This window comes from Boleophthalmus pectinirostris, unplaced genomic scaffold (assembly GCF_026225935.1).
Source record: "Boleophthalmus pectinirostris isolate CB_2022bp ecotype Guang Dong unplaced genomic scaffold, ASM2622593v1 HiC_scaffold_14, whole genome shotgun sequence".
NCBI classification, from domain to species: domain Eukaryota; kingdom Metazoa; phylum Chordata; class Actinopteri; order Gobiiformes; family Gobiidae; genus Boleophthalmus; species Boleophthalmus pectinirostris.
Window position 1 is genome coordinate 8,415,532 of NW_026571047.1, and position 23,245 is coordinate 8,438,776.

General features: G+C 37.5%; 1 protein-coding gene across 1 annotated transcript in view; it reads left to right on the forward strand.

Moving 5' to 3' along the window:
• LOC110173678 (zinc transporter ZIP11) overlaps positions 1-23,245 on the forward strand; it is a 172,168-nt gene that overhangs the window by 108,414 nt on the left and 40,509 nt on the right. The gene's annotated exons all lie outside the window — the stretch shown is intronic.

Sequence of the window (23,245 nt, forward strand, 5' to 3'; positions counted from 1 at the left end):
TGGTGTACAATAAGAAAAGTTAATCAAAGAAAAGTACAAAAACAAAAAAGTAAAAATACACAAAAACAAACTTTGTAACTTTTCTGGTGTTGGTTTGCCGCTTGCTCCAACGCTTGTCTCTATAGAGATGATGCCTGGAATGTCTTTTTTAAAAAAAATAGTTTTATTTATCCAATTTTCAAATCTCTCCACTGATCTGACCTATCCGTACGTTTTTTGATGAAAAATTAGTAACGTTGCCATAGTCATTAACAATTTAAAACAAAAAATATTCTATCTTTCGAATAGAAAAAAAAAAAAAAAAAATCATATAACAGAAGTTGAAACCCATGAATAACTTGTCCTGTTGGTGTCACCATGGATAAATGTATCTTAAGTTTAATTCCATACTGTGAAACATTCCAGGCAGTAATCATGGAGACAAGCAGGCATCAACTGATACTCATGAAATTAGTTGATGCAGTGTTTTGATGCTCAACTACTTAACAACTCAGTTAGTCCAGGAAAATTTCAGAACTTCATAGCCAGTCCCCGGTATTTTTTTCCTATAACTGTTCGCATTCAAAAATCACAAATTAAACTGCTACCTGCCGCGTTTCAAATAGGAAGTGAGCATGGGCGCGCTTCCAGCTCCATCGACTCGACAAATCAAGCACCCGAGGTTGCACCTGCCAACCTTATGAATGGGTTTGATTGACAGGCTTGCTAAGAAGAGGTGTTACCTTCAACAGCGTCACTCCTGATTGGATCTTTGGTTACTATGATACTCGCTCCAGATTTGCCCATATGACTGCTAGCCACGACGAGCTTCATTAGGCTAGAGCTGAACTTATTCTTTTTCTTGTCATTTGATGTGGGATGTACCATATTTTTCGGACTATAAGGCGCAGAATCAATAATGTTGAATTATCTCGTCTTTTCTCGTGTTTTATGTCTTTTGTCATCTTTAACCCTTTGACATTGTTTCGCTCACTTGTAAATACTGTATATACATACCGTGTATATATATATATATATATATATATATATATATATATATATATATATATATATATATATATATATATATATATATATATATATATATATATATATATATATATATATATATATATTGATAGCAGTGGTGGAAGGTAACGAAATAAAAGCAGTAAAGTTCTGTATTTAATTATACATTTTATGTATTTGTACTTTACTTGAGCAGTGTTGGGAGTAGCGCGTTATAAAAGTAATAAATTACTGTAATGCATTGCAAATGTCAGTAACGCGCATTACAATGTTTTTCTAACCTGGATTGAAGTGGTTGGTTTTTCTTCATACAAATTTGCTAAAATCACCGCAATATCAGCAGCGGTGAAACACCGGAGATGCGCCCGCCTAGACTGTCAGGTGACCACGAGCGAAACAACCGGCGCAGAACTCCGCACTCCATGGGGCTAACTGCAGCTGACGGCCGATCGCGCCATGCAGACACCCTGTTCCATGGGCTCAGGGTTCTCTCATGGGCGGTCCTAGATTCCAAGTTCTAGTCCAAGATTAGTCCTGGTTTAGTCCTTGTTTAGACCTGGTTTAGACCTGGGTCAGTTCTGGTTTAGTCCTGGTTTAGTCCTCGGTTTAGTCCTCAGTTCAGTTCTGGTTTAGACCTGGTTTAGTCCTGATTCAGTTCTGGTGTAGTCCTGGTTCAGTTCTGGTTTAGTCCTGGTTTATCTTTAAATGCAGTAATATTGTAATGTAACAAATTAATTTGAAATTGCAGTAACAAGTCATAAATAACACATTACAGTTTTAAAGTAGCTTGGCCAACAGTGTACTTGAGTATGTTTTAAATGGACACTTTTTACTTTTGATAGCAAGTATCAGTACTTTCTACTCTACTAGTTTTTGAACAGGACGGAAAAGTTTAAGTGTGATCTGCAGAAGGCTGAGAGTTTATTTTTAACACATTTGTAACAACTAGGAAAACAACAACTACAACAACTGATTCAATTGTTTCTGTTGATCAAAACAAATCAATATCAAAACCACTACATTTCAAGATTTTGAAAACCTCAAAATTTGCATGAAATACTTACTTTTTACTCAAGTACATTTTTAAACAAGTCCTTTAATACATTTATTTAAGTAGATTTTTTATGTGATACTTTTACTTTTATTTGAATATTTTTTGCCCCGATATTTGTACTTTTACTCAAGTAACAAAATTCTTCCACCACTGGTTGAAAAAGTGGTTATTGGAAGTTGGCCTAGCTGTGCTTTTTGGAGGACCACTTTGTCAAACATAGGCCAAACATACACAAAAAAAGTAAACTAGGACTGTACACATGATGATGATTAAAAAAACTAAATAAAACAAAACAAAACAAAAGCAAAAAAACACTTTATTTAGACAAGAGAATGCAATTTTCATACCTGTTCAAATGAGTCTCTAGTTGTAATTCTAGTTTTAGTATCTATTAGTATCTGATTTTTTTGATACTTTTGACAACCCTATTGGCCATGTCTACAGCCAGTTCTCTGTCAGTAAAAGCAGGTAGTTTGGAGCAGATGGAAGACTTTTTTTAATGATTTAAAGACGTTGTTGTTAAAGCCCCACTGTGTAACTTTTTAATCAAAAAGTAGATCATATTCTTATTGCACTGAAAAAACTTTGAAAAAACACCAGGACTCAAAACACCTTCAAGATTTTGTGGTAGTTTGTCCAGTCTAGTGCAGTCCAGTCTGGCTTTTGTCGTAGGGAGTATTATACCTCTGATGACGTAGGCCAGGATAACAAGGACTGAGCTGGCTGTGCTTTTAACTGTCTGCTTCAATAGAAAAGTTACAGTGTTGCTTTAATACTGATAGCTATTTTTTTCCTTTGTTTTTTACAGAACAAAGTAAAATAGAAAAGAAAAATGTGATTGATCAATATGAGGGGAAAAAAAAATTACTTTACACCCGAAGAGCAGGTTAATTAGCTGGTTTAATTAGCATTTGGTTTTCACATTCATGTTTTTCATGTGGGGAGGATTGTAATAGAATTCAACTGTCATCATTATGCAGTATCTTGGCTTCAATAACCACATTTCCATTTCTAAAGACTTGATCCTTCTTAAGTGGCTCACATCAAAATGCGTTATCTTTTTATTTGAATGATAAAAAAAAGAAACATGAAACATGATGATAATTCCTTACAGAAGTTGAACCTTTTATTGAAGATTCAATTAAACATTCTTCAAAACACATTTGCTAAAGAATACAGTTTAAGACATAGAAAGGAGATAGAAAGATTTAATCTTATACTGTGAAACATTCCAGACACAGCAATAACATCTCCATGGCGAAAAACATTTGACAGACCATCCATCAGAAAAGTTACACAGTGTGCCTTTAAATAAAATTTTAAATGCTTTAAAATGTGCAAATTTCACCATAATGATCCATGGGTATCATAGATTATAACTATAGCAAATACAAGCATGATAGGTCTTCTTTAAATTGCTATTTAATTATATCATTACTTTGGCTGATTGTAAAATTTAAAATTGAGCAGCTTAGAACAACAGAAGCAGCTCAGCTCCACTGACTTCCTGTTTAAAATGAACCGATTGGCCTTTCCTCTTCATAGTAATATTTCACCAAAGAGAGTAGAGGATTTATTTTGTCAAAAAATGGGCTCATGTATGACCCAGTGTCTACATTCCGCTGATGTGGGCGGTTCTAGCTGAAATTGAGCACTCAAACCTCAAATGCAGGACAATCCAGGACAATACAGGAGTACTCAAACATACATGAATGAACTGAACTACTGCTAATGATGAGGGAACACCGTTATGTCATAGTCATTTAAAAAAATACATCGACAGTGGACTGAGTCACCCCTTTAGCTAAAATATGGGACTGCTGCTTCTGTTGTCAGTGACAGGCACTGTGTGCCCCTGTCTGACAAACTCCTCATATTATGCTGAAGAAAAGAGTAATGGAAAAAATAAGCAACCTTATTGTCATTTAGGAAAAAAAAAATATATATATATGTGATGTAATATCTCATTATAAGTTTGACATCAATGTGTGAGAGTGGGAGAGTAAAAGAGAGAGAGAGAGAGAGAGAGAGAGAGAGAGAGAGAGAGAGAGAGAGAAAATCTATTTAAATAAATTATCAGAAGACCAGATGAATCTCATTTGACTAGGTATTACAGTCAGCTGGGTTGCCAATAGAGGACATAGTTTTTTCTCATTTTCAGTATATATGGTCAGGTCATGCCTCATGTGGAAGCTCAGAACCTTCAGAATTCATGACTGTCTGCAGATGCTGGGGTTTAGGGAGTGAGCATTCAGCTCAGAGAGAGGCATTTTAGGTTTAAACCAACTGGATTTCAGCACTGAAACTGGCAACACAAATGAGAGACTGATGTGAAGCTCATTCTGCTTTCTGCTTGGATAATATATAACATAAACAACTTGTCCATCATGTCCAATGTTTTTGTGACTGAGAATAAACCAGCATTGTATTTCAACATGTCCAGCTCATATCTGGGGACACAGTTAGATCAAAGTTATGAAATTTAAAATCAGAAATGTACAAACAGTTCCTTTAAAATGACAGTAATTTCACATCTCACGACAGGCAAAATGAAACCCCTTCTGAATGACCGGCCCTGCTATTTCTGTCCAAATCCAACTAGAAAACAAAAATCTCTTGACAATGTGCTGAAATTGAAATAAATTGGCCACATGACAAGAGGAACAGAATCATTCTAATAATCATCTCTGCTCTTTCATGTCTGCGCTTCCACTCCGAGATCAGAGTAAGGTCGAGCGTGCAGATTGGGGACCCAAGTGTACTGAGCTCCTTATAAAGTTTTCTGTTTTAAATGCCAGAGTGGGAGAGTTAAAATGAGTAGCCATGCATCGCTTGTAGATTTGTAGCGTCCCTGTAGCTCGCCTGCGGGTAGCTAACGTTTCTTGGATAGAAAAAGGCATAAATCTACACAATTTACCTGGCGTCACGTCCTTGGGTGCTGCCGGCATCAAATGCGCTTCGTGTTTGACCGTGACGCATGTTTAATGTTTTCAAGGAAGGACCGGGCAAGTGTGTTTTATTATTTTATATGTGCACGAGCATCACAATTGCAGCATCTTATTCCTCAGAGTAAGACTGTTTAAAAGTACAATATTGAACTTTCTAGAGTTTTATAAGCTCATCTAAGATCATTTGCACACTGCAACTACTTAGGTTGACGCTAAAAAATATGCAAAAAATATCCAAGTATTGAAATAAGGACAGCAGTAGCTCAGTTGGTAGAGCTCCCACGGATGAATGCTATCGTTGTGTCCTTGGGCAAGACACTTAACCCACCTCACCCCCAGTATCTGTGTACACTGGTGTATGAATGGGTGAGTGAATGGGTGAGTGGTTCCTTGTCGTAAAGTGCTTTGAGTGCCTTGAAGGTGGAGAAGTGCTGTATTAAAATGTGAGCATTTACCATGTAATGATACAGTTTAAATGTTGCGATCTGCTGTACGATATATTGCCAAGAATATTTAAAAATATTTCACCAAATTATTTTGTGACATTGCTACAACTGTGTTGCTTGTTTAGAGAAAGAAAACTATACTTTCTATGCCATACATTTGACATATTCATGGTTTTAATGATTAAAATGGGTGTGCCTCATATTCACTTTTAGTTTCCAAATCTAAATCCACTTTTTACAAACAGAGCCATTTCCAAAGTGCTGCACAGTGATCATAAAATGAACAGGTAAATTGCTAAAATGTGGTCATACCAGTCTTAAAACCATAAAACCAGTAAAATCAAATAAAAGCAAAATTATACAAATCTTAAAATAGTATTAAATAAGTAAAATAAATAAAAGACACAGAGGACTGCACACCTCATGCAGTGTTAAAAACCAGAGAAACTGAAACCAAAAAAACGTGAGCACATTACCCCAATTTCAGCGTTGATACATTGGCTTCCAGATCATTTTAGAGTTGATTTTAAGATTTTATTGTTTGTTTTTAAAGCTTTGAATGGACTAACCCCACAGTACATGGTCTCAGACCTCCTCCAAATTTACACCCCGTGAGCACTCTGAGGTCTGACGACGAGACTTAAAAAACTCCACTGTGGGGGCTGTTGGGACGTGGGGGGGCAGAGTGTTCCACAGCTTAGGGCTGACCACAGAGAAGGCTTTAAGTCTTGTCTTAGGCACCACAAGCTGGAGTTAGCCCTGGGACCTCAGAGCGCCAGCAAGGAGTTAATTTGAAGGAGGTCTGAGACCATGTACTCTGGGGCTGGTCCATTCAAAACTTTAAAAAACAAAAATCTTAAAATCAACTCTAAAACGATCTGGAAGCCAGTGCAACAACGCTGAAATTGGGGTAATGGGTGCTCACGTTTTTTGGTTCCAGTAAAAAGGCGCAGCGGAATTTTGGACCAACTGTAAGCAAGAAAGTGCGTGGTGGTTAATGCCAGAGAAAAGTGCATTACAGTAGTTTAAACGAGAGTAGATATTTATTACTACTGAATCACAGTCATGATTCAGTAGTTCTGTAGTGAGCCTTTAGAGCGGATAAACTATCCTTTTGTACAAATATATGCTGAGCTCGTATAAACTGCGGGTGAATCAATGACCAATGCAACAGTTTATCGTGTTCTTGTACAGTCTTCTATAGTCAGATGCAATAAAACTGAGCAAAATACACTGTTATGTTAATTCATCTTCAATAAATGGAAGATAAATGCAATCAATTTGAAATATATAGTACTGTATGGAATTGAAAGTGCACTGAAACAAGATACTTATCAAATTGTGACTTATGCAATGAGGTATGTGTCATTACGGCAACTTCTCACTGATACCCAGCTCTGCTCGGAATTCTATCAAGTTGGAGTCTGTTGTCGTGGAAATAAGTTGTTGCCTCTCAGGTGGCTTCGAAACTAAGTAAACTAAACAGAACAAAATCGAGTGCGCACTGGAGTCAGACCAAAGAGCAAACTGACAACATAACATTTTTTCAGTGCAATAAAAAGCAAAATGAAAAAAACAAAACAAACCAAAACAAAACAAATAAACATTTTAGTATTCTTTTTACACATAAAAGTTGCACACTGTGGCATAGACATTCAACATTCAATGCCAATGCAAAAACTAATGGACACTTGCCCCTCAGGCTAGTTTGGGAACATTTTGGAATTCAGTCCCTTGTATTTTTCTTTATAACCGCTAGTGTTAGCCCAGAAAATGACAAATGATCAAGAATTAAGACTGGTTTTGTCGACCAGATTTATGTGAGGTGACCAGACATCCCAAAAATACTAGAAAAAGTAAAGAAAACCGAAAGACAAATCACCCAGTCAGCCCCGTCTCATAATATCAGTGATGAACAAATAGAGCCACCCCCTTACCCCTAGTTCCTTTAAAGTTCCAAAGTTTAACCATTCTTATCTCATCACCCTGCTCCACGCTTCCTTCGCTCTTGCTGCTAAGTCACGCCCCTTTCAGAGCACTGTCACAATACAGTCAGTGTGCCTCCTGCTAATAAAATAAATCACGTCAGGTTTGGAAAGTTGTAGCATATTGTTTTGTATTTTGCTTTTATACATTATTATTTAAAGGTGCACTGTGTAACTTTTCTGGTAGAAGGTCTACCACCTGTTTGACTCTTTTTGTTGTTGTTTTGTTTCTCTTGAATGTTCTACACTATGGCATTTCATTTAACTATCACCATGGAGACAAGCAGGCCACATCAGTTTCGAGAAATAAAAACACCCGCAATTAAATAAATGCAAGATATATTTGTTGTGTGATGCCATACTGTTGCATATTCAAGGAAATAGACAAGCAGATAGCAGACCCTCCACCAGAAAAGTTACACAGTGTAGCTTTAATTATGATAAACTGTCTTGTAGGACCTGGGAGAGATCACTAGATCACTCAAACATGCATGGACGACGTCTTAAACCTCTTCAAGCATGTTTTTGATGAAGGAACAACGTTATGACATGGTAGAAAGCTCCAAAGGGGCAATTTGCATAATACTCCCTCTTTAACGATTTTACTGACCATAATATGAGATTTGCCAATTTGCATAACAAAAGTTTTAAATACTGTGAAGTCCATTACAAAGGATGTGGTCGTCCTCTAGAACCGCCTGTCTCATAATTCACAGATGGTGCTTTTATTGTCTATGGTTACATACATTTTGCATGACTTTATCTATACACATCTGTAACTTTATTTTCCAATTACAGAGCAGATAAAATACAGAGAATAAGAGAATATGTTGTTTTTAAAGGGCCCATGTTACACTATTTTGTAATCTATGTTATAATGTTGTTTCTTCATTACAAACTTACTTGGAGTTGTGTTTTGTTTCATTCACACATGTTTAACACACAAACCCTGAATATTTAGGCTTTGTTCCACCTTGTGATGTCATGTGATAATACAAAAAGTGTTCAACATGTTTTTAAACTCCATACATCTTCCCTGGAATCATTTGGACTATTTCAACTCTCAAACTGCCAATCTCTACTTATACTACATAATAAAAACTAACACTACATGACATCGCAAGGTGGAACTGAGCATTTTGAGCTTTGGAAATGTAGACAAATTAATAATAAAACATTACTCATACATGTGTGAATGAAACTAAATCTCTAGGTATGTTTATGATGAGGTAACAACATTATAACATGACCTAAAGCTCACATTTTGACAATATATATGCAATCACCATCTGCCCATCATTTTTCATCACTCCTAAACCAAGGAAAAACAAGCTATATTTTGCTGGAAAACTTGTAGCTTCTTCATTTACTTATCTGTCTGCCTTCATGACAACTTCAGTTTTTTGCTATATAGCCCAAATTGAGGCTAGAGTCTGTATGTGTCTTTATTATGTCAGCACATGGCCTGTGGGAGGTGAACCAATGAGCACTGCACCGGCCCAAACTGTCATTGCATTCTGATTCAAGCTCCCATATGTACCCAATATGTACCCGTTTTGTGTTATACATGCTGTTTTTGGATTGTGTGGTAACAGATTTTTAGTGATAAGAACAGAGAACGTTTATTAAAGGTTCAATATTACTCAAAACTGACTCTTAGCTACTTAGTTAGTTATTTATATCAGACCTTCATGTACAATTCAGCATACAATTCACATAACAACAAAACAATACAGACACAGACACACATCACAGAACAACACTTCAACTAGTATATTAACCATGACAAGACAAGACACTTTGAATCTTTGTCCCTCCCAATGGCTATTTTACCTCATTTATAGTAGCGTGGTCTTGTGTAAGTATGGAACATTACCTCGTCCTAATTTGCTAATATTTCATGTTTTAAAGAACTTTGCATAATTCACTTCTTGGTGGTGGTACGCCTTTTAATGATAATGAATCTGCTGGAGGTTGGGTCTTGATTTGAATTTTATCATCTTCCTTCTTGTTATCTTTCTTAGACTCTAACTGCATAATGTAATATAGTATGCAAAATACATTCAAATGGTATAACAGCACCCATATATGGTATGTATTTGCAAGTGAATAGGCTATATTGTGTATTGTGACATGATTTTAAATAGATCTGATTAAAGAAAATTACATTACAGTTTTACATTGTGCAGTGTTCTCTAACTTAAGCATGCATGTCTTTTTCAGCCATCGTAACTGTAAATTTAAATGGAGTTTTAAACATGTGGAAACGTGGTATATGAATTCGGATGGTGACTGCTGATATGTTTACATGATCTAAAACTACTGTATTCTTTTAAATGTGGATATTTCACATTTTCAGATTCGGATCGCAAGTTGTCTAGTTGCAAAGTCGGTTTAACACTTAACACTCACTAGTGATGGATCAGTAATGGTGATCCAAATATCGGTATTAGTATGATATTGGACATTTTGCAGATATTTGGCATTCCTAGTTTGTCCTCAGTGATTCAGACTAGTCTTAGAACAGAGGGTGTCCAAACTATTTTCACAAAGGGTTGCACATTGAAACATAGAGGTAATGGCCACAGAAATGCTGGTCAATACAGCGAGTGGATCAGATGGGTTGATTCACTATGGCTATGACAGCGCCCAGACACCTTTGTATAAGGCTTGGAACATGGTTAGGTTTGTATTACATGTTCCATGTTGGTGAGGATTGATGGTATAAACACTTTGCTGTGAAAAACTACTGCCAGTGATCATTTGGGTCTGCCTGTCTGACATTAAAACCTGGATGGACCACAACTTCCTCAAACTTAACAGCAATAAAACAGAACTGCTCATCACTGGACCCTAAGCTCTCTTCCCATCTGCTCAGAGCATCTCCTTCTTCATCCATTGGCCTCCCCGTTACCCAATCCCCCTCCGTACACAACCTTGGTATCATCATGAACCCTACCCTCATTTCAGCTACATCAGCAAAACATCTTTTTTCCATCTCACCTCACTCTTCGCTCAGCCCACAGCAGAAATCCATATTCATGCCTTCATCACCTCCAGACTCGACTACCGCTATAGCCTTCTATATGATCTCTCCTCCACTCAACTCCAAAAACCACTCCAATACTCTGCTGCCTGCCTCCTCACCCACACCTGCTCCAGAGACAGCATCACCCCCGTCCTCAAACAACTCCACTGGCTCCTCGTACAGTACCACATCCAATACAAGGTCCTCCTCATCACCTGCGAGTCCTTCCATAACCTGGGCCCTCTTTATCTCACTGACCTCCTCCATCAGCACTGTCCTATATGTGTATATTTACACGATCATGCAGCGAATTGTTAGCATCAAGGTAAGTCACAGATCTAAATGAAGTTTTTGTTGCTGCAGCCTGATGTAAAACACTGCGAAAACTACACCGATCACCATCCTCTGTTTCCGAGCGGTAAATATAAAGGAATAACATTTTGCAAGATGACACTTCAATAAGAGGTTCATCAGCGCCTTTTCAGATGATTAAGTTGCTTCTCTACAACACAAGAGCCTCTTCTCACTAATGCAGTAATCATTGTGCGGAAGACACAAATCTCCTGAAATCCTTAAGGAGGCTTCACTTTGAGATGACACGCCTAAGCTGTGGATGAGTGGGCCACGCTTCTCCATCCAGCGACGTGCGGTCAGGGGAGGCAGATGAGGCAAAATGTTTAAAAAATTGTTTCAGTTTAGTTTCAGTGTCACTGTCTCCATCTCGTCAAATCTCCTCATGGGTGCTGTGACCCAAAGGTGTTCTGCACATGTGGAAGATGCACAAATGGGTGAATATTGAACGTGTGAAAGAAACAGGCAGAACTGCATGTACCCTGTGTTACCAGTGCAGATACATTCAAGCTTTCAGAACCTCCAGAATTCCCTCCCTGAGTGGCAAAGGCTGCACTAGCGCTGATTCATGATGGGCTGCAGATGCTTTGGTCTAGGTAGTGAGAATCATCGCTCCATTAAACTAACTGGATAGAGTATTGTTAGTAAAGGCCATAGACCAGTTCACTTGAATAGGCAGTCATGTTTAGGCCCCGGGCTTGGTGAGGATTCAGATCGGAGAGGCTTTTTAGGTTTAAAGCAACTAGATTGGAATTTACAACCTAAATGAGAAACTTATGTGAGGCTCATTCTGCTTTCTGATTGGATCTTGAGTGAATCTTGGAGCATCTTGACACCTAAAGCAGCTATTATTATTATTATTATTATTATTGAACAGCAGTTATTAGTAAAAACTATGTTGGATTTGAAAATATTCACCTGTATCTGGGGACACATACAGGTATTTTAATGTAAAATCAAAGCCTTATCTTAGAGTTGCTTTAATATTTGCATAATAAGAACATTAACAAGCAACTGCTAAAATATCTGATAAATTAATGATGTAAGTAAGTATAGAGCAGTGGGAGGAGATAGGGCTAAGTGGAAACTTTCTGAGCACTAAAACCTCAAATGCAGGACAATACAAACAAATTTAAACGGAAAGCTCACGAAAGTCAATTTTACGAACTACGTCCCCTTTTAATCATGAATACAGATCAGGTGCATATCTTGGAACAGTCCTTTGTATTCTGCGCACATATAAACTAGCTTTTGTCTGCTTTTGAGAACTGTGAGTACATGTGTATAGAAATGTCCTCATGCATCATTTATCAGTACGTCAATTGGAATGGATCGAGAAAAGCCTTCGCGACTGTTTAGAATGCACTTGAAAATAATAAGAAACAGTCGTGCTTCAATAGGCTGTTGTTATGTCTCCCTTTGTATCGCTCTCCTCTGTTCACCTCTCTCTGTCAGTGCGGAGACTAGCCTTCTCAGCTCAGAACACTGTCAAAATAACACTTTGTACTGCGAGGATAAACTGATGCTATGGAGAATTTCCCCAAGGACATAAAGTTAAGTTTAAGGTACACTGTGTTTTCCCCATAGGAAAATGTGTCCTCTGCATTTGACCCATCCTTCAATGCTGTTAAGGTACGCTGTCAGGAGAAGTGGGACCAGAGACAAGAGGCCAGCAGTTATGGGGCGAATTTGGACCTAAGCTCCATGTTTGGAATAAGGATTGATTTCGGGGCAAAATAGCATAATAAAATCACCAGAATCATGTAGAGTGGGTTAATACGGAAGTTTTAAAAACAAAATGAGGATTTCTATTGGCTACCACATTGTCATTTTGGTACAAATGAAAACAAAACAAAAAAACAAAAAATCCACATGATTTGATGACATGAATTGATGTGCAGCTCTCCAAAGGAGGCGTTGACAGCTGCTGATCACTGTTGTGATGATGTTTATGGTGACATCAGCTCCAATTTGTCCTCTACGTTTGAACCATCATTCAGTGCTGCTGGGGCAACCGATCAGGAGCCGTGGGACCAATCTCCAGACATTGAACTAGTAAATGAAATTTGCTCCTTGCTACAGTGTGATGTGCAGCTATCTATTGGAGGGGTCAACCAGAGGCACCATTAGGCAAAAGTAGACGGCTGCCTAGGGCCACAAATCAGTTGCCCTCAGTGCCACTCATGTCTGAACTTGACTTTGGGGCCCTCACTATAATGCCTGTTTTATATGTCAAGTTTGCTTAGGGCCCCCAAATTGAGGCTTGTGACAGAGGAATCTATTATGTATGGTCCCCCTGTCCTTTCCTCTTATTTGTGGAGGATGCACTTGTATTTGCTCATCTGGTCCACATATTCTGATCCTTCCTCATGCTTAATACATAGCTCCTACATATTCCACTTCGAGTTTGTGGAATAAATAATCAAATCAAATATTTCCAGATGGTGAACTTATTCTAATAGATTCTAAAATGCATGTAAGATATGAGTTTTCCAGTATCAAAAGAGACAGCTGCATTCTGCATCTGAATTTGAAATAAAGCAAAGGCAAAGGGCACTGACATCCTTGAATCAAATCTTTTCATTCGCCTTCTGAAAGTTGATGTGAAATTCTTCAATAGAGTCCAAAATCATACAGAACTTCCCCTAAGACTAAAATCATAAACTGCAGCAATGTTTTTTTATATATTATATATTTTTTCATATATACGTCAGGTTAGACTAGTCATTTCTCTAAAATATAGTTCACATGATCATATTTGAAGGTTCTATATTACACAAAATTGACTCTTGTGAGCTTTGAATGTTGTTACCTCCTCAAAAACATATCTGGAGTTGTTTGAGTGATCCGTTATTATTAGTCTGTGTTCCACCTTGTGATGTCTTGTAGTGGTAGTTTTCAAGTTAACAGATAACTTTTACCTTTAGTTCAGTAGAGATTGGCAATTGCAGGGCTGAAATGATCTGTCCCCAAGTGGTTCAGAAGGCAGCAGCTCGGCTTCTCTCTGAGTTTAACAGACATCAACACATTCCTCCTGTTTGAGCTTTCCTTCATTGGCTGCCTGTGTGTTTTAGAATCAATTTTAAGATTTTACTGAGCTCATTTAGCTTGCACCAGGTTACATTTCAGAACTTTTAACTCTGTACGAGCCTCCCGTAGTCTTAGATCCTCAGGCAGGTCCCTGTGGCTGTTCCAAAGTCCAGGCTCCGGACAAAGACTGATGGAGCCTTTTCAGTCAGGGCGCCTCGGCTTTGGAACGAACGACCTGCCGAGGAGATGAGGCTCGCACCATCAGTATAATCTTTTAAATCACTTCTTGAAACTTATTTTCATCAGTTGGCCTTCCTTTAACTGGTTTTAGTGTGATTTTGTTCCTTATTTCTTTTTATTTTATTATAATTTATTAGACTGTTTGCATCATTGTCTGTTTTTGTATGCTTTCTGGATGCTGTTTTTATGCTTTTTGTATTGTTCATTGCAACTTATACAGCACTTTGTAAAACTTTATTTTAAAAGTGCTTTATAAATGGAGATTTATTATTATGATTATTATTTATTAAATGTTATTAAATTATTCTAGTGAAGTTGTATAGAGTTTAAAAACACAATGGGTCTTCTGAATTACCACATGACATCACAAGGATATATAGCAATCATAATACAAAACTAAGTAACATTTAGCCCTCATTAATAAAGTGTGTACATCTCTGTCTTGGTTAAATGTGCATTTTTGGTTGCTTTGTTCTTTTATAAGGGCAAGTACAGCCATTTTTTTACTAGTCTGGTCATAAGTATTGTGGATTTTAGAGCACGTTTGTTTTGTTAAATGAAAATATCTTCCTTGCGCACTTTTAATTTTAGACTTGGGTTTGTAGAATTGTGTGAGACCCCAGAGAGAAACAAGGTTTAATTACCCAAATGAGCGGGGGACTTGAATACAAGAGAAATGATTTAAAATGATAATGTGATAAATGATTGGCTTACACTGTGATAATCGCAATGAAGCGTAAAAGTCAGGGCTTTTCTTTTTCATTGCACTCGTGATTACTATGGTTACTGTGATCCAGCTGTTTATTAATGTATACTTAGATTCAGAACAGTTTATGTATTGTATTTTTGAGCTAGCATTTTTATGTCCAAGTTATTTCCTTGTGTATTAAAGGTGCACTGTGTAACTTTTCTGGAGAAGCCACCTTGTCTCCACAGAGATGTTATTGTTCTGTCTGGGATATTCTGGGAAGGTGTTAAATGTGTCCATCTTGCATTTACTCAATAACATGGGTTGCATTCTTACTACGAGTGGGCTTGCCTCTTCACTGATCTGACATGTAACTTGTCTCTGTAGTGTCACCTGCTGTCTCCATAGAGATAAAGTGTAATGGGCGGCAGAAGCTCAGTGGGTAAGAGCGTTTGTCCATGGATTCGAAAGTTGGCGGTGTGAATCCTGCTCTCGATCATTGGTTGAGCGGTCACATCCACTGACCCCCATGTTGGAGGTGTGATTCCAGCTCCCACAGATGAATGCTGCCATTGTGTCCTTGGGCAAGACACTTAACCCACCTCACCCAGTGTCTGTGTACATTGGTGTGTGAATTGGTGAGTGGTTCCTTGATGTAAGGCGCTTTGAGTGCTTTGAAGGTGGAAAAGCACTGTATAAAATGTGGCGATTTATCATGTGACCATTTAATGCCGTACTGTGGAACATTCCAGACAATATCCCCATGAAGCGAAGCAGATGATGGACCCTTAACCAGAGACATTACACAGTGTGACTTTAATACACAAGGGAAATTACTAGCTCAAAAGTACAATACGAAAACTATCGTCATAAGGAAGAGAAAACAGACACAAAACACAAAAGCTAATAGTAGATTGGGTTCACGATCAAAAATTTAATAATGTAATATTTGTTTTAAGAAGAAATCACCAAACTTCTGAGGCACTATTGTTGGGTCTCATCATTATTTGTTTGGAATTGGCTCCACAAATGCACAATGTTAATCTGATGGTTTAAAGTCCTTTCACCTGACAATAATTACATCTTTAGAGTTGAATATGGCACAGCTTCATCAGAAGCTTAATTATTATTTTCTAATGGAGGATCCACACCTTTTTTTATTATTATTATTATTTTGTAGGTGGCAGTCTACAGTGTACTGACCATAAAATTTTAACTTAATTTGTAAATATTTAAGGGTAGCTAAAGCTTGATATTTTAGTGACCTTACTTTGGCTACTGGTTACACATGATTTTACTAGATTTTTTAGTTTTTAGAGAGAACATTTTAATATGACACTCTTCTAAATTACCTTTACAAAGAGCCACAGTCATGCTTAAGATTATCCCTGTAGGAAAATTATCCTTCACCCATCCCTTCAGGAACAATGGGCAGCATATGGGGCACCTGGGGACCCATCTCCATTGTCTTGTTGCTAGGCTTGGTCAGGACTGCCTCAACTGGAGAATTTTACCTATGGTACTTTTCAGTTGATGAGGAAAGACTCAAACATGAGGAGAACATGCAAACTTCCACAGAGAAAGGCCCGGGCAACTCGGAACCTTCTTGCTGTGAGGCGTAAGTGCTAGCCACTCCGCCACCGTGTCTGCAAGGTGCCTCTATTTGATGTCAGCGTCAGAGGAGCAGACACATGGAAGCAGATTGACGTGGCCGGGCACTCAGCGTGTTTCTCCATTGTCATGTTTAAGGACACATTTTCATACAGCGCTTTTCCACCTTCAAGGCTCAAAGTGCTCTACAACAAGAAACAACTCACCAGTTCACACACCAGGGTACGCACACACTAGGAGTGAGGTGGGTTAAGTGTCTTGCCCAATGATGCAACGACGACGGTACGATCTGTGGGAGTTGGAATCACACCAGCCAACCTATGGGTCAGTGAATTTGACCGCTCAGCCAGTGGTTTCTGTCGAGAGCAGGATTCAAACCACCAACTTTCGGATCAGTGGACAAACACTCTACCAACTGAGCTACTGCCGCTAAGAGTAACATGATCATGGCAACATTATCAAATATAGCTTTTACTATTACTAATTATAATGTTGTTTTATTCTTAATTACAAAAAAAACATTGGACATGATGCCAAGTTATTCATGTAATAATAGGGTGACCAGATCTTCAAAATCAAAAATTCACAGTTTGGGGAGGTTGGTCATAAAATTGTGAAACCAGCGTGTAATTAAGGAGAATCGTTACACTCTGACTAACATGTGTGTCAGTACAGTCACATTTTCTTTGTGTTTTGGTCATTTATAAGCAGCCTTTCTGTATTTTATCAAAACAAATTACGATTTATGCCTCTCTTTACTGTCGACAGGGATCTAATTGGTCAAACATAGGGACACCTGGGACATTTCTTGAGTAAAACTGGGACAAATAAATGGTTTTGGATAAATCTGCTGGGACAGGGGACACAGAGCTCATAACTGGGACTGTCCTGGGTAAATAGGGACATCTGGTCACTCTATTTAATAATTTAGTATTTTGGTTCTCAAGACACTTATCCAATCAGAAAGTATAATGAGCCTTTCAGTTGATAGTTTCAATGCTGAAATCCAGTTGGTTTAAACCTAAAATGCCTCTCTGAATGGTCACTTCGTAAACCCCAGCATCTACAGCCTGTGCATATACTGAGAATGAGAAAAACTCCTCTATCTGCGGGTTAAGGCTCTGGCAACACAGGTTCAGTTATGATTGTAGTTTCTCTTTTAAAACAGTAAGAGCCAGGCTACATGCAGATCCTTTTAAGCAGCTCATTCTTATGCAGCTTGTCTGTCTATTTGCTATCTCTCACTCTCACACATACTGGGAGTTTAGTGCCAGAAAAATTGAGTTATTTTGTTTTCCTTTTGTTTGAGAGAATGCAGAAAGGTAACGAGGCACATATACAAACAGCAAAGTTGGATTTTTGCTTTGAGACCTGGATCATATTCTAATCCCGGTGAAGTTTTCGTTCCCTTACCTCCAGTTAATGTACAAATATTTTCACAGAGCTTCGCAGTAATCTTCCCTCAAACTTTGTTTCTTTGAATATTATGTATTAAGCCCTCTGCGAGCTGTTGTTTGTTGGTGCTGAAATGAGAACCTGAAGAACTTCTACTATATTGTACCAGTGCTATCTGTCAAGGTTGGTCTCTTTTGTATCATATACGATCTGTTGATCTTTTGAAAATATAAGTTTTGTTAAAAGAAAAGTCCTCGGTTACTTATTCAGTCACAATAAAAGGTCATAAAATGTAATGTACTTTTCATGTATTTATGCACAGAAATGTACAGAAATATTGTATAAGCAGCTCTCGAGGTTATCTTTATATTTTCTGTCATTCAGGAAGTGTGTGTTAGCATGCTAGTTGTTGTTAGCCTTACCAACACGACAAAACGGTGCAAACGGATTGTGAAAAGAGCATATACACTCACTGTGGTGAATAATTAGGATGCTCGGAATGCATTAGATAAGTGAGGCATAACTTTAGAGCATCGATGTCATGCAGTAATACAGGATGTGCTCCACTATGTTTTTAAAGAGCTTGTATTACGCCATTTTCTAATCTATGTTATAATATTGTTTCCTCAACAAAAACATATCCAGAGTTGTGTTTTGTTTCATTCGCACATGTTTAAGACACAAATTCTGCACTGAATAGATTGTATCCTTGTGATGTCATGTGGTAATATAAGTGCTCCACTGTGTTTTGAAAGTGCTCCAGTGTGCTTTCACTCCATACACCATCAAACGTAAAAGGTAGCTGTTACTCACACATGTCTGAATGAAATAAAATAACTCCAGGTATGTTTTTGACAAGGTAACAACATTAAAACATGGCAAAAAGCTCACAAGAGTCAATTTTGCATAATATAGGAGCTTTGAATAAATGCCAGATGAACATGTTTAATGCCATACTCTGGAACATTTTAGGCAAAGCAATAAGGAGCTGCGGACACCCCACCAAAAAATCTTACATAGTGCTTTGAGTAAATCATAATTAGTCAATATAGCATCTCACTGTTCACAAAAATATATATTAAATATGTATTGTGTAATTTTTCTGGTGGAAGGTCGATTAAATGTTTGTTTCCATGGAGATGTTATCGCTCTGTCTGGAATGTTTCATGTTTCTTTAAGCAACGTAGTCGCATTTTGGGCAACAATTTCAAATAGTTGTCTGAATATTCTTGCAAAAAAAGATGGATTCTTTTTTTTTTTTTTTTTTTTTTTTCCCCTGGCCTAGTTTTGCCTGTGACAAGTCTAAACTGTCCTCCCAAAATGTTAAAATTCATTGTTGCAGATACAGACTTGTGTTATTGTCTTCTCCTAATGAACAGGCCTCTTCATAGACATCTTCATTAGACACTTGATTGTTTCCAGGAACATGCCCTCATTCTATCTCCTTTGTTTTTCCACTAAAGTGATTCATAACAAACCACTTGACTGGATAATAATTCATGAGACTATTTGAAATGCTCTGATGTTATGGTTTGTATACATTCATTTGATTAGACATAGAAGAACTGGACTCACTGGACACTGACATGTTGTGAAGGAAAATCAAACAGCTTCAAGAGTAGTGCATTACTTTGTACACATAAGCATGGATAATTAAGTTAGAACGTGAATGTATTTTCTGATAAGATGGAAAACAATATTTTATTCATGCCAAAGAGAGCAGTCTGAACATGATAACACCACTACTTCCATTTTATTGTGAGAAGGAGCAGGCTCATGCTAGTCAAAAATAGTGTAATCGATTTAAAGTGCATGTGACAGCTTAGACCAGACATGTCCTAACTATGGCCCAGGTGCCAAAGTGGCCCTCAGGCTTTCAGGTAAATTAGTCCATATGCCTTAAAGCAGTACTTTTTACTGCAAGTTTTTGAAAATACACCTTGATAAAGCCAATATCAAATATGTTGTGTATCCTATGGAGGATCTAAGCATGATTAAAGGTCTCGGGGCTTATTTTAACCCTTTATAAATACACATATTTCGCTTATTTGCTGTATTGAGTCCCTGTCTGCCCCCCGATCTGCCCTTTGCTGTGTCTGTGTTTTGATGTGTAGCAGTTGTAGCATATGTCACTCATAGTAGTTTTTGAACTGAACTGATTTCAATGTAAAGCTCCCCCCTCCCTTCTGGACACAGGTACACCTGTTCTAATTCAAACTAAGTTAGTTCTTTGTTCATTCATTGTCAGGTTTTAATTTTGTTCCGATTTAGTTAAAACAAAGCTCAGATTGAAGTCTGCATTGAGTAACAGAGCTTCAGAGAGCCTAAAATGAACATCACACTCCCAGGGAATACTGATGACATCAGCTGCAAAGTATCAGTTGGTGTTTGCAGCTATGTAATTACACAAATACATTTATGAGTTCAAAACTTCCTTACAAGTCAAACTATTAAAAATCTTTAGTCAAAACACAAATTACATCTGGAATCTGTACTCTTTAGCTAGTCAGTTTGTGTAAATGAAACTTCAATGTATTCTGTGTTGGTCTCTCATTATCTTTGGGCCAGCCTTTCAAAACGGAGTCTTCTGAGAGCCTTGTTCCCATTCTTTACTAATTAGCATTTTTAAATTAGCATCTTCTTAAACAAGGAAGCACAATGAGTATGAGCTACAAAGCCAGACAGCGGGAAACCGCCTGGTCATTGCCAAGTCCCAGCATAGAGACAGGCTTTAAGTGATAGAAGAAGTACTGTCAGCATCTTTCCAATCTGTTGTCAAAAGTATAGAAGTTAAGTCTTATTACATCATTGTATATGTCCAAAACTGATATCCAATCCAGCTACATTTTCAATATTCCTAGTTTTGTATTCCTAGATGTATCTATCTATATTAATAAATTGGCAAAAAAAATAAAAAAATAAAAAATGCTTTCTAAAGTGGACAGTTGGAGGCATTTTAATATTATTTCCTGAAGCTCCACATGTTTTACACATTCATATGATAAAATATATATCTTACTGTAATGGTATCCAGATGTAATTATAATTGCTGTCTCTTTTGTGCACTAGCTTTATCACATTATCCATTTCAAAGTCTCCCTGCCCATTATAACTGTACTGCACACTTACACTAGCACAGATCTTAACAGATGGCTTTTGACCTATATTTATGGATGTATTTAATAAAAAGCAGCCTTTTTTTCCCTTACATTTATTGTCATCATTGTACAGTATTAAAGGGCATATATTACGTAATTTTCTGATGTTATAATCTTGTTTCCTCATCAACAACATACCTGGGATTGTGTTTTGTTTCATTCACACATTTAACACACAAACCCTGCATATTTAGGATTAGTTCTTCTCTCAAACAGAAAACACTCTATTCCAACTTATGATATCATGCGGTAATATAGGAAGTACTTTTCAACTCCATACACCTTCACTAGAATTAAACCATTTGGATAATTTCCAGCCCTTTCAACTCACTTGCAAGTAAAAAATAATAAAAGTAAGGTCAAACTGTTTAATGTCATACTGTGGAACATACCAGGCAGAGGAACGACATATACATAGAAACAGGCAGGTGACGGACCCTCAATGAAAAAGTTACATAGTACACCTTTAAGGCATCTGTTTGGAAGTATGGGTGTCAAAAGTATAAAAAATCAGGTACTTATCAATACTAAAACGAATCTCAAAAACTTGGTACTCATTTGACCAAGTATCAATACTAAACAATCACATTCACAGTACAGAAATGAACCTTTCCTGAGTAGCTTTAGAATGATCTTGAACTGTATCAGAACAAGTATAAGAGCACATAGACAAGTATATGCTAGATTGTGCAGTAAGGAGAAGATTTTTGATTCTCACCACCCACTGCAACACAAACTTGGAGTTATTCAGATACTACAACACAGGGCCCAAGCGGTGCCTACCAAGCACAGAGGGAAAGGAGAAAGAAGAAGAACATGTGCAGAAAGCCCTCTCTGATTGTGGATATCTGAAATGGGCCTTCAACAAAACCAAGATAACTAATAAACAGTACAACAGAGAATCAGAACCCAGGAGAAAGAGTGTAACTATTCCTTACATGGCTGGTGTTCTTGAAAAACTACAGATGATTTTCAGACAACAACCCAGTATATTTTAAACCTACAAACACTTTAAGACAGAAACTGGTCCACACAAAGGACGAAACATCGAGCCACAAACAAAGCAATGTGGTCTACTCCATTCAGTGTAGTGAAAACTGCAGTGAACACTACAATGGAGAAACTAAACAGCCACTTCACAAGAGGATGTACCAACACAGACGAGAGAGCAGCAGTGGACCTCAGTCTGCTGTACATCTCAGCCTAAAAGCCACGGGCCACTCATTTGAGGACAGTGAGGTACAGATCTGAGCCAGAGAAAAGAATTGGTTCGAGAGGGGAGTTAAAGAAGCCTTTTTTTTTTTTTTGTTAAGAAAGAGAATCCTTTTGTTAAGAAGAGAATCAGATGTTATTGGATATGTTATTGCTTTGCCTGGAATGTTCCACAGTATGGTATTAAACAGATTTCTTGCATTTCTTTCCATTATGGGTGTTCTTAATTGGAAAAAAAAAAAACATGTATTATTGTGAGCAGGGTTGCCTTTCCATAGATCTGACCTGTGAAATATGTAGGTTTAATGCAACACTGTGAAGTAGCAGGTGACAGACCTTCCAGGAGAAATCTTAGTGTACATTTAAGAGTGTCTGGGAAACAAAAGTTAGCCACTAAAACTTTGGAGTTGTAAATGCTTATAAATACCGCTAGCTTACATTGTAATCAAAGTTTTGCAAATAGTATAATCAGCAAGCTAAGCAGTTACATGTTAAATCAGAATGCTAAGGTGTGCTGGAAAAAGAAACAGTCTATAAAAAGTCAGAAAAGCTTGATATGGTAATTTGGTACAGGTCGTGTTTTGTCCTTATTTCAGAGCCTTACCTGAATTATTTGTGCGTCAATCACATAGTTAGCTTTGCAGTCATTAAAGAGGGAGTATTTTACTTCTATGGGGTATTAATTGCAAACATGTAATATATTTAGATCACCATGTTACCTTTTATTGTTTTGCAAATGCTATATATGTTGAAACAGGGTATTTACAAGTTTCACTTTCGTTTTTGATGCTCTGGGTTTCCTTTCCCATTGCAGCCTATGTTAAGTCAGTCCCCTTTCAGAGTAAGAATAAAAACTATATTCCATAACATGTGTTAAGTTTGTAAAGTTGTAGTGTATTGTTTTGTATCATGCTTTTGCGTATTTATGAAGTATTGTCATGTGGGAGCATGGGTGATGAAGGCTTGAGGCCTGAGCTTTGGACAGGATTGTATTGCTAACCACAAGGAGGGTTTGAATAGGGCCCAGGAGAGGTCGCTAAATGACATGGATGACATCTAAAACTTCTTCAGGCATGTTTATGATGAAGGAA